We start from the raw sequence: 13,194 nt of genomic DNA, 5'->3' as shown, positions 1-13,194 counted from the left end.
CTGTTTTGTGCCACGCGGTTGAGCTTTCCACTGTGACATCCATTCTTGTCTAGTTTTCTAATAGAGGGAAAGCAGCTCTCCTTTATATGAGGGTATGCCTTTACTTGTCGTTAGGAGAAGTCGCTTCTAAGGTATCATCTTGTAGTTCTAGGATTGGTTGATGTTCTTGCCTAGTAAGGCTGGTAAGTTAAGTATTGTCTAGTTAAGTTCTTCGAGATTCTCTTTTGAAGAGGCATTTGTTCTTGGACGATGAAAAAAACTTTGATAGACCAGAGGTGTAATGTAAGCAAAGCCCTTCCTAGCAATAGTGGAAGTGTGATTTCATACTAAAACTTGACGCCTTGAACACGCTTTCTATAAATAAACAAAAAAAAGAGGCGAGTCCGATTGCTTCGTAAGTGAATAGGGGTGAGTTTAGCTAATGAATAGGTTTTTTTAGTTGTGGTATAAATGGGGGGCTTTAGGCCCCATTGCCTTGTTGTTGTTTAGTTATTTGAATCCGTTTTCTCGCTAACCGAAGATGAAAGGGGGGTGCAGAGGCGCAGGAAAGGGTGTGGTTGTTTAAGCATCCAAAAGTTGAACTTGCTGTTCCAGAGGTGCTTGTACCCGATCTTGACGGCACTGGTAGTGAGATGCACTCTCTTTTCTCTCTTGCTTGTGGCATTGTAGTCTTTTTCTGCCTTTTACTTTTTTTTATGATGAATTAGTCACCTTAGCTCTCATAAGCAGCCCTTCTGGTGAACCGGTTGAGAAGTAGGCCTTGTTGGCTGCCCCCGCCAACTAGAGATCCTCAGAAGCGAACCGAGGAGGAGGCCATCTCAGTGATGATTTGATCTCCTTTTCTGACCTATGCTTTTATCTTACCTTGGGTACACGACCATTAGTTGCCTCTGTGTAGTCTGTACGTAACTCTTCATCCATTAAGGTAAAGGGAGTGCTTTCCGTCTCTTACTTAGAACGGTGTTATTTATTGGCTTTCTCCCTCTAGGTGAAGTAAGACTGCTTTTCATTTTTCAAATCATTCAATCATCGGTCTTTAAAGCCTTGCTTAGCTTCATTCTCCAATCTTATCTAAGTCAATATGGAACTCTGCCCTTTCCACTTAAAAAGAATGGGCTTCTTCTTTCATGCCATTCCTCATCCTCTGGAAAAGGAACTTAAGCTCACTAATAAAACTCACCCTTGCTTGGCCTTCTTCTCCCCGTTTTCATTGGGTTACGAAGTAAGATTCGGCTAGCTTTTAGCTTGGAGTGGAGTAGCCAGGAAGAGGCACCGAGGGAAACCTCGACCAGAAGATCAGCTAACCTAAGCGCCCACGAAGAGAGATTTCGAATAATGAAAAAAGTAGGTAGTAGGCCTTCACTTCAACCAACCTACTTGATTTCGTTTTTTTCTTTCGCACTCAACCATCCGCTCTGGACGAAGCTCGCGCTCGGCCCCCCCTAACTAAAAAAATGACCTTTTCTGTTTCGTTAAGGAGACTTGGAAACCATCGTTGACATTTAGGTGAGAATGGAGTGAGGGTGATAAGCTAAAGCCTATCATTCTATTATTAATTTATTTCATTGGCCGGTAAAAAGGATAGAGTAAAAAAGGGGAGAAACCTCTCAACCAGTGGGTTGGTGCCAGACACATCCATCTTATTGTCACCTACATTCCCGTCTTGCTTACCTTCTGCATTGGCTGATGGAGATTGTAATCCCGGATGAATGGAACTTTCGCCACTTTCCCAACCAGAATAGAATGCAGCTCGATCCGGCTGAAAACCTTGAATCTGAGACTAATGCCTTTGTTGGTTGGGCCTTTGCCTTTGATGCCTCACCACTTTCAGATTCAAGTGCTAGTTTTCTTACAATGTCGATCGGGAAAGATAGAGCATCTTTTCCCCGGCCTGGGTAAGAGTAAGAAGTAAGGCCTGTGTCTATGTCTATCCATCTTATAATCCGAATCCAAGCTATACCTCCTAGCCTGTTCTGTCGGTGAAAAGTGCTAAATCCGTGCGTGTAATGAGAGAAGGCTCTTTCTTTTCTACTCGTTGTAGAGTATAGTATGTCATTACTGGTCTTTCTTTGGCTTTAGCTATTCAGGAAGATTTCCCCCAAGTTTTTTGCTATTTTACTAGATCGAGATGCTTAGTAACTCGAAAGATAGGACTTTCTCTCTTCGACTTCGTCTAAAGCCTGTGCTGGCTGTGTCGCTACTGCAAGGGAGAATCAGAGTGACAATATGGGACTAGTTCCTTTTGTATACCGTAGGGTATAAAGGTAAGATCTCTCACGTGTCACTATTAATATAATAAGGAGCACCTGAAGGTAACCCGATCAGAATCCTAATCCGAAGCTTGCATTTCGAGTCAAGATGATGGCCCAAGTCTTACGATTATTTTACCAATGTCTGGTGTTTGGAAAACCTTTTCGTAAGCCCAACCTAGTAAAGGGAGCGGGGAATTAATTCCTTTATCTTTCCTCTTTCAACGAAAATGCCTAAGCTCGCAGGTTGGCAGAAAGACAAAGGCTTGACGACCTACCTAATTAGCTAGACGAACTTCCCAATACACCCCAGTCCCAGGTCTGAAGCCGGACATTGATTGACTCATTGATTCCGAGATAGGCTCCTACTCAAAGCAAAGCCAGGCTTTAAAGACCGAGCGAAAGGCCCCTTCACCCCCGCTTCAGCTCTTCTGTAAGGGTAAGGAACCACCACTAGATTCTGGCTTTAAGGCTGAATTGGCATTGTGCTGCCAGAGGACAGCGAATGTACTAGAGTAGCTAGCGTAGCTTCCAACCCCTGCTTAGAAAACAAGAAAAAAGGATTAAGAGAAGAGCATATAGAGGAAGGTTGGATGTAATTCAAGTACAGAAATACGGACATGAGCCCCCACAAACAAGCTCTCGGGCAAAAAGAATTGGAAATAGGCCAAGCCTTTTTCTAGAACTGTTCGGAAGAAGACATAGGAGCCTAGCCGATCAAGATCCTCAAGAGTCAAGAGAAAGAAATCGATCGAAAGAGGACTAACTATAGGTTCGATCGATCTGCTTCCTTCAGTAGTTAGTTACAAATGTATGATAGGTCTATCATTGTTGGCTAGGAAGTCTGCACAAAAGTTGCCTTGGCAAAGGCTGTGAACAGGGGTCACTGTGAGTTGTTTGATCTGCGCAGTCTTAAAGCATAGCTCTTCACGGGTGATCCTCAATCTCAGCATTTGTAATCAGACTTAGAGCTTCTGCAGAATCAGTTTCAAGGATGCCATCTTTTATTTCATAACCTTCAACAGCATTAATCGTCTTTCTATTGCCCAAAGTTTAGCAGCTAAACTGAAACTTTTGACATGTGCCCACAAAAACAAAATAACCATCCGCCTTGGTCATCTCTTGCAATCCCTCCAATCCCAGGAGGGCCAGGCTTCCTTTTGTTTTGCACACCCATCAGTCTTCAATTGGATTCTACCTGCAGGTAGTTGCTTCTTCTTTTTGTAAGGAGGAAAGGACATTCGTATATATCAAGGTTTTTTCCTTACCTTCTGGTCTGAGTGCCACTTCCATCTCCTCTGCATAGGTCCGAAATTGGGGATGATATTTATGGTATGTGCTGCGGCCTTCAATTCAGTCTTTGTTCCTATCTTTCTATATGTGCCGGATAATACTGGGCAAAATAAACAGCCAGCAGACACCTGTGAGTCCTATATCCGTGCTGCCCTGCAAATTCTTGTGAATCCGGAATGAATATAAATAAAACAGCAGCTACCAAAGTGAATCCAAAATCTCTTCGATTCACTTAAGGCTTGTGAAAGGCCAAAAAAGGGATTCCCAAGATCTCTTTCCTAGTCGATCACTACTGGCGGAATGCGCCCCAAACTTCATTTGTCTTCGCCATCATGACATGGAATTATGGGCTGTTGGAGGAAGGTGTCCAATTCCGGAGCAATCGACTACAGCAACGATTCCCTCTTATTGGTAAAGTTTTCAGTCTCTATCGAGAGAGAGAGTCAAGGGTAAGATAAGGCAAGTGTAGGATTGTAAAAGCCGTTTCAAGACAGGTCTATCTCTGAAAATGGAGTGCACTGTCGCCGTTGAGCTTTGTGAGAAAGAAGAACCTCCGCTACATCCTGAGAACAATGGATCGACGAAGAAGGTGAAGATAAGAACTGAGGAAGAAGATCCCCCTCCCGTTGTTGAAATTTAGGAGGAAGAAGTGGATAATGGCTCTGAAATGATCAGCGAAGAAGGAAGGGATAATAAGGATATGGTGCAGGCTGAACCTCCTGAGGTTGAATCGATATCTCCCCCCCTTCAAAGATAACCTACTAAACAAAGACTTTCCCAACTCCATGCTCACGGAGGAGGTAGTTGTGACAGACAAAGACGTTGTTGTGGTGCAGGAGGAAGTAATGCCCTCTATCCAGTTCTCCTCTCGCATAGACGACTTGCTCAATCAAAGCATGAGACTTGCTGTTGTTGTAAAGCAGCTTGTAAGATCCATGGCGAAGGCTTCATGACAAAATAATGAACCTCTGGAAGCGGACTGTACCTCTTCAACTAGCCGATCTTGAAGGTGACTCTTTCATTGTAAAGTTCCAGAAAGCCCAAGACTATCAGAATGCTCTGCTTGGAGGACCCTGGTTAATCTTTGGTCACTATTTAAGGGTGCAACCCCGGCAACCTTCCTTCTCGCCGCTCAATCTAAGGATCCATAAAGTCTTTGCGTGGGTCAGACTTCCGGGACTGCCCTAGCGTTATTATCAGTCGAGCTGAGGGCAATTGCACAGGTTCTTGGCGAGGTTATTAGGATGGATATTGATTAGAAGACGGAAACTGGAGATAGAGGCCGATTTGCTCGTCTAGCGTTCATTATTGATCTCTCTAAACCGCTAGTTTCCAAAATCAAAGTCGATGATCATGCCTTGAGGGTTGAATATGAATGGCTCCCTACTATCAGTTACCACTGTGTGAGATATGGACACCTTGAGGACAACTGCCCTGAGAAGAAAGGCGAGTTGCCGCCGGAGACTGCCCAACCTCAAGCTGCCGGGAATATCGCCGAGGGAGAGAGGTAGGGCCCTTGGATGCAGGTCCAAAGGCGGGAGATCTGACAGGGCTAGAAAAAAGCTGATCAATGAGAGTCAGCCACCTAGTGAAATTACGGGGTCTAGGTTTGACGTCCTAGCCTCCTCGGAGAACTCACTTCAGACTCTAGGAGAGGGACAAGAAGGAGACTCAAGAGGCGTCAGACAGATTAGCTATGTTATTCCTGGGACTTCAAAAGCCTCGCCTAGGGAGCCAAAAGTCAAAGATGACAAAAGGCAAAAAAGCTGCTCCACCCAGATCAAACCGCCAATCCAGCTCTCCCAAGGCCTCGTCCAGCCAACCCAGGACAGACGCGTCTATCACGAAGAAGGTTTGGCATCCCCTCCAATGCGTACAAGGCTAGGCAGTATCTCGACTGGTAAGGAGAAAGTACGCTCTCCCTCACTCGATCAAGAGAAGCATTCGGCCGTTGTAGTTCAATCGGCTAGGCTTGCTTGAAAAAGGCATTGAGGGACCCGCGAAGAAGAGTGATGCGCAAGCAAAAGAGGATCAGCCAGCTCAGATCCAGGTGCTATCTAATTTATCCACGCGGAAAGAGAAGATGCCCTCCGGATAAAGGGCTTTCGTCTCCAGGGGTGAAACTACAAAGGGGCCTCAAAGTGAAGAATGTCCAATTTAAGTCCTTTACCCCGATAGAATCAAATTAATGAAAATCTCTAGATGAACTTAGCGAGGAAAGGGTCATAACGGACAGAAAAAGAATGAAGAAAGCTCCAAGATGGAGCACTAATCCCCCTCTCTCTCATGAATATGTCTCTCTTGGTCTGGAACTGCCAAGGTGCAGCTTCATTCCTGTCCTTCGTGATGGATTAGTTGATTGATATTGTCCTTCTTCTCGGCCATCTATGGGAGCCCAAAGCCCACTGAAAGGAAATTCTTCTGGCAAGACCTTTCAGCCATCATGATGAACATGTCCCTTCCATGGCTCCTAGCTGGAGATTGGAATGCTACTATAACTTCTGAGGACAGGAAAGGTGGAGCCCGAGGTACTAGGCCTTCCTCTTCTTCTTTTCAAAACTTCGTGCAGATGAAGGGCTTAATCGATTTTGGCTATGTAGGCACAAATTCTACTTGGAGAAGGGGGACTAGACTGGCAAGGTTGGATAGGGCCTTGGCGAGCGATGAATGGGCCACACTTTTCCCTGATTCGGTCATCCATCATCTACCAAAGCTTAAATTAACCGGTGTAAGCCTATCCACTCTTACTGTGAGGGTTTCCGGTGTGCTAAAATAAATGGCGGAGAATGCGCTGTGAGGAAGGCCTGGCCTCTTCGGCAACTATTGAATACAATACGGTCTACTGCTATTTCTTTAGGGGAAGGAATTACCGGGACGAAGCCAATCACACATTTCTACTTTCGACCAGGTTTTTATATCCACATCTGAGGAAGAGCAGGGATAATCGTAGACTAAGAAGAGAGGACGTAAACACATTCATTGAATTGGACAGCTTTGTTAGCAAGAAGCGGTTAGCGGAACTCAGTTCCACGAGCTACTTCTTTGAAGTCTTTTTCTGGGACTAGAGGCCTTTGGGATTGATGCCGAGACTAGATTCGAAACTAGAGATTGCTCGTCCTGCTCGAGCCATTAAGGAGGGAGAGGAGTGGCTGAGTACCAGAGATGGCTGGCGGATTTACGTGCGGATCCTACTGCCCTCCATCCCCTTTTCCAAGACTACAAACCAAAAAAAGGGGGGTAGGGGCGTAGGCGGGTCAGCCAATACTCATCTACGTATTATTGTAACACCCGCCGAGTTAGAAGATATTTTCGTGGATCTCTTGAGTGAGGGGGTACAAAGCCCCCATTTTGCGACTGCTTTGGACATCATTTTGAACTTTGTCCCTTAAATCTAGGAGGTGAAAAGATGGCGATCATGGGAAGTTTAAATGAAAGTCGAATGGTCTCAGTTGGAGATGGGATTGCACGTGTTTATGGTTTTATGGTTTGAGGGCCCGCGTGAAACGCAGAATACTTCAGGACTGGAGTGAAGAGCCACAAAGGTACCTGTCAGGAACTGTAAAAAAAGGACCGAGAACTACATAGGGTCTGAGACTCACTTCCTTGAAAAGAGGGAGACGAGTTATGTAGGCAGCGGCCATTCAAGAAATGTAGTGGTTGCTCGACCGTTGCGGGTCAAAGAATCTATTAGTAGTAAGCCTGGCACCTATACTTTCTCCATAATAGATAGAGGGTTCTAGTTAGTTGCCGATAGAGGGGCGCAGCCTTTCTGTTCTCTATTTCTCGAGGCGAGGTAGAGCGGATGGATGAACAAACGATGAACTTCAAGCGGATCTTCCATTCCACGAAAATTGTTAAATCACTTTTTCGTAGTTCTCAATAGATCCTAGATTTTAGAAAGTGCCTACAGCTATGCACTTCCGGCTGGTTCAAATGCAACCATCTGGATGGAATTTGCTTCAGCAGAAGCTATTTCATGTATTTCGGGAGGAGAATCTTTAGATTCGTTGTGGGACGGAAAAGTCTTATTTGATTGAGGGAGGGACAGAACCTTTGTAGTTGAGGTAGACGTCTTCTCCAGCCGAACAGAACATCTTTCTTAATTGATTGACGCCGGGTTAACTCCCCCACTAACGGACTTTACTGGCTTGAAACTATCAGTTCTCTTACTCGACTAGAGGGCTTTCCCTCACATCCTACTCTTCATTATAGAAGGTTCTTTCTGCCCAATACGGGGGAATCAGCTTCATTCAATGCCAGCATCTCTCTCAGCTGCAAGAAGATCAACTGCATTGCCAAGCTCCAACTCTGCTTTTAGCATAGGTCGGCTGAGCGACTCTCCTCCTGGAGTTCGGAATCGGCAAGAGATAAGAGGGACGTACTTAACAGCAAGGAAGTGGAATCAATCCCGTTTGCTACAGGATTCTTTCGATCTGGTAAACCCCTTTTTACTAGAAAGTCAAATCTCAGTTTGAAACCCCAATACTTGCTACTTCAGCAGAGGCATCTTCCTGGCTTAGAAAAGATCCGCTAGAGATTCCCTCTGACTCCTAGTCGAGATCTTCTCTTTCTCCTATCCCGGTAGACGGGCGAGCATCTCCGAACCTTAAGAAGTTAGTTTTAAAGAGAAGGAGTACCGCTCAAGCTTCAACTCCGCTCCTTTCCTCAGTTCGGGAGAATGAATATTCTGTATTCTCGACCAAAGAGGGTATATGTAAAAATATAGAGCGATCGGGTGAGGGAATACGGAGTAACTCGACCAAAAAAGAAGGGTTCAGAAGTGAAAATAGATAATAAGTGAAGAAAGGAAGTTTTATTCCTCGTTCGAGTGTTCCGTTTTGTAAGAACTGTTAACGTAATAAATTCCATAAGAGAAGAAGGTTCCCCGTAGACCCTTTCTAGAAGCATTAGCCGGTTGGGAAGTAAATTCCTTTAAGCAAGTAAACTCATTCACCTTTCCCTTACTCAAGTCAACTACCTTTCTCGTTGGGGCTTACAATTAACGCTTTACCTTTTCTCGGACAAAGGCTGATGCCAGCTAAAGATTGAATCGGAAAGGCATTAGAGGGGTCGGCATTTTCCTCTTTATCTGATGATAAGTTGAGGTACTGTCGCCAACTACCCGAGTCAGCTTCAGAATTCTCTGTTGAATAGGATCCGGCATCACCCCTGTGCGGCCCTTGGTTAACTGCCTCCTCCCGTCATATTCATTATCGTTTTGTTACAGATCCCGCGAATCAAATGATTACTGACTTGAACTAGCACTTGCTGCTATTCACTCAGCAGACGATCAGGCGAGATGCTAATTGGAGAAGGACTAACCGGACCAGCCTCCCATCACCTAGACTCATTCGACGCCTACTTCACTTCGAAATGTGAGAAAAGTTATGAAAGACCTTCAAATTGTTCATGAAAGATCGGATTTCCTTGACTGGCTCGTGAGCAACTTACTAGACAAGTTATATTTGAATTCCGTTTCTCCTGTCTTTGGCTGAAACCAGTCGGTCTGCTCACAGAATCCTGGATTTGCGCTCTAAAGCCGCTTTTCAATCTAAGTCTTTTGTCTCTCTCTCTTTGAGACTAGGAATAATAAAGAGATTCGGATACTGGCTTGCTGCTAGCTGGCGAAGGTACTTTTCCCGGGTCATTTTCTCTTTCAAAACAGCTTGGAACTTCATTAGAAGCCAATCGAATCCTGTTGAGTGGTCTAATCTGGTTTGGCACAAACAGAAAGTCCCTAAGCACACTTTCCGTTTATGGCTTCCTAGACAGTCCAGCCAGATGAAGGATCAAGGAAATCGGGATCAGCTGCCTTTACATTATTGTATGGGGTCTTTAATCTCATCTCATCATAAGTGGGCAGGCTTTGAACAAGCAGATAAAAATAAGTTCAGCTTTCAAGGGCTTTCGTCCATCTCTCGCCCATCTATCTCCGGATGCAAGCATTGATCTTGAATGGTGCAGTTATCATACCTCTTAGGAATCAAAACAAGACCTCGGTCGAGTCACTTTCTTTCACTCGCCTTACAAGGACCTACCGGACTATCGGCTTTCTATAGTCATCTTCCTCTCCCCTTTTCACTCGCTTCCTCCCCTTTCAGAAAGACTGTCCTACCCGAGGGCGAGGGTTAGTAGCTAGCCAAAAAACTAATTAGCATTCCTTCCTACCGCTACACGTGGGCGCAGGAAGCTATTTCAATCGGTTTCAAACCTAGCAAAGAGCGCAGAAGTGAGACGGATTCAATGACCCTTGATCCTAACCCTACGAAAACGGTTGAAGAGTTCGTACCAGGAATTTCAATGGAATCCGAAAGAGATAATGAATTCCTCGGCTGGGAACTTTTTTTAGTCCCTTTATTCCGGAAAGCTAGGCATCTTCCCCACTACGCCGTATAAAGAGGATTCATCTGCTTAAGATCTTCAACTGCCTAATGGAAATGGGGAATCGGGTTTCGTAGCTCAAGCTACTCAAGCAGAATCAGAGTTCCTTTGAGTCCATTCTCTAGAAGGAGTCATCTCCTGCTAAAGCACCTCTCTTCCATGTCTCTTCATCTTATCTACTTATATTTTCGGAGCACGCGAAGGACAAGCTACTGACTTGATACTTCAACTGGACTTCCCTTAATGAGAGAGAGTATGAGGCCGGTACTCAAAGGAAGCTGCCCTTGGAAGAGAGTCCGGAGACGCCAAGAAAAGAAGGGCGTAAGGATCAAACAGAAGGCAAAGCGCCAGAAGGTCTATGATGTGGATAGACCGAGCTCGGAGTCAGACATCCCTACACCACCTAATCCCATAGGCACTGAGTCAGAAGGATAAGGGGACCGGGCATCGCTCTATTGTAATTGAGTTCGGTGCGCTAGGCACACTGCTCATCCGCCATCCGTAGGTCCATTTTATGGTACTCTTCATGGCAAACACGAGACTACGGCGGAAGGGACCAGACACCCTCCTGCTGAAGGATCTTCGCATATAGCCGCGGAGACCAATCTCGCTGTCGTGGCTCCGCCAGCCAACCCCCTTCCTGCTGTGGCACCTGCAAGAATGACCAACCAAGAGGTGGCTATGATTAGGCTACAAGTGGGAAAAGAGAATCACGATATGATGCTGAGGATGATACAACAGGTGGCTACTGTTCTCAGCCCAATGTACGAGACGGTCACGGGTCGACAGCCAATTGTCGAGTCAACACTAACTAAAGGCCCATCCTACAGTATGGGAATGTGCACTTGATCAGGAGGCCTGAGGTCGGTCAGGGGAGCCAAAGCAAGACTGCTCCAGCTCAGAGCTCAAATTAGAGCAATGCTGGGGCCGGGGTGGCCGATCCTGCTACCAGTATAGTATAGGAAATGCCCCGGCTGGGGGCATGTTTACACGCACCAGACAATGTCAGCTAACAGTCCTTAAAGACTTCCACCCTTTCTACCTATCCCTAGTCTTCCTAGGGGGTACTATTATGGTAGGTAGTCACTATGCTCGTAGTGAAGCAGTAGACTAGAGAACCAAATGATTCGGTCCATCTCCGATCGGAGTGCTTTAATCGTGGCATACTTCCTATACTTTTCTTTTGAATCTTCCGAAGGCGAAAGCTTTAGCTGAATAATAATTCATTCGACAGATGCTTACAGGACTATCACACCAGTTGAAGCTACTATGACCTTCTTTTCTTCTCCTAGGGTCTTTCACAGGTCAGGCGAATCAAGGCCTTGGCGAAGGGCTAATTCCTTAAATTGCCAGTAACAGCAATCTGAACCCATCCACATCCAATGACGGAAGTGACGCTTGTCTCGCTCTCATATTGGAAGGCTAGGTTCTAGAAACTGAATCGCTAGAAAGATCTCTTTTTCGTTTAAACCAAGTGGGCCCTAAACCAAAGCTTTGATCGCTGCGCTCCCCCCTGTTAGTCCTCTTACCATACACCACTTCAAATAGTTACTTCCTCCCTTACTTAACATAGGCCGATTCAAATCTAAATTCAGAATAGAATGGGTGTTAAGGCAGTGGAGCAAGATGACAAGTACCGGGGACTTCCCACTTTTAGTTTATAGGGAGATCAAATAAGCAGGTATTTAGTATTGTTCAAGATCGGGAAGAAGCTTTAAGGGTGGGGAAGGAGCGTAGCCTCTGTCAAAGGCAGGCAAGGAGGTTCTGATCAAAGCTGTGGTACAGGCCCTACATTATGAGTTGTTTTAAGATTCCTCAAACTGTGAGCAGATAGAGTCATTGATTAGCAAGTTTTGGTGGAGGTCTCGATTCATTCTCTTTTCTAGTCGCATATGTCATGCTCATCTATTCTATAGTCAAAGCAGGAGCCCATCCTTAGCCCTGTCGATCTAGGGGGCCCCGGTTGTCATGTTTGTGTTTGTGTGTGTCTGAATGTCTGAGTGGGACCTTTCCTCTTTCTGTGAGGGTGCGTATTTTCAAGGTGTCCTTATATTATATAAAAGAAGTCTATCTTTCTTCTTTTACTATATCGCTTTGCCGCAACCTATCCCAGGTTGGCTACCTTTCTCTGCAGGAATAGGAAGGTGCCTCTAGCAGATTTCCCTTTCTTTCCTGGGCTAGGTAACCGTTAATGGAATATCCGAGGCAAGAATTTTCTGCTTTGTGGAGTCAACTCGTCTTCCCCGAAGCGGAACCCACGTATAAATTAGTGTATACATATGCACTTACAGTTACAGATACAGAAGGCTCAATCGGAGCACTAAGATCATGGGGTGAAGGCACACTGTCATTACACGATGGGTAAGGTGCGGCACTCTAAAGAAAGATTCACTAGTATTCTATAATATACTCTTCTTCTATCACAGAAATAGCTAAATCGGAAGTTAAGCCCTATAAGCACTTCACTGAAACTAAAAAGAACAACAAGAGCAATACCTCACAGGCTAAAGCAGGAACAAGGGGCGCAAGCGAAAGCAGTCTAAAGAAAGAAGTCTAAACTAAGAATTACGAACCATAAAGGAAGGATAAGAGCCGTAGCTACAAAGCAAAAGAAGTTGTCGGAGGCGATGCGACGATACTCACCTCAGCCTCTCTGGCGGCATTAGTTACCAGATTCATTCAGTGACAGCCTTAGGATAAGGAATTCAAGATCGGCGACATCTTCCTCCTCTTTGGCTTCTTTTTTTCTTTATTGATAACCAACGGGGCGAAGAGTTCTAGCGCGCAGTGTACTAGCTAGGCTCAGGCAGCAGTCAAGTTGTACATCGGAGGAATAAAGTAAAGGGATTCATTCACGGATGAGCCCTTGCCAGAGAGATTTGTGAGATCGATAGAGACAACGAGGCCAAGGGAAGAGAGCCATTCTTTCTAAGAGAACGAACGGGAATACGGAATGGACCGACAGATAGAGACAAAAGAGCAACTACAGTAGCGACAGATTCCTCCTCTACCCTCTTCTGCTCCTTCGATGAACTCGGCTATTGCAGAAAGTTCACTTCAATAAATAAGACTGTGAAAGACTTCTCGATTCACTAGCACAGCGCTTCTTCCGCTTTTTTCTGACCTTGAGGAAACTGGCTAGGACAAACACTCCTTCATTCAAATGAAAGGATGGGAAATGAAAAAGGAATAGAAGTTGGCAAAGAAGCTCTTAAAAATAAGGAAAGGCTTCCAGTTGCTATTGAATCCGGAATAAGGCAATCCTTATTAG

Source organism: Arachis stenosperma, unplaced genomic scaffold, assembly GCF_014773155.1.
Source record: "Arachis stenosperma cultivar V10309 unplaced genomic scaffold, arast.V10309.gnm1.PFL2 arast.V10309.gnm1.Scaffold_100071, whole genome shotgun sequence".
In the NCBI taxonomy this organism is placed as follows: Eukaryota; Viridiplantae; Streptophyta; class Magnoliopsida; order Fabales; family Fabaceae; genus Arachis; species Arachis stenosperma.
The sequence above is the reverse complement of the archived record's forward strand: the minus strand, read 5'-3'. Positions refer to the sequence as shown.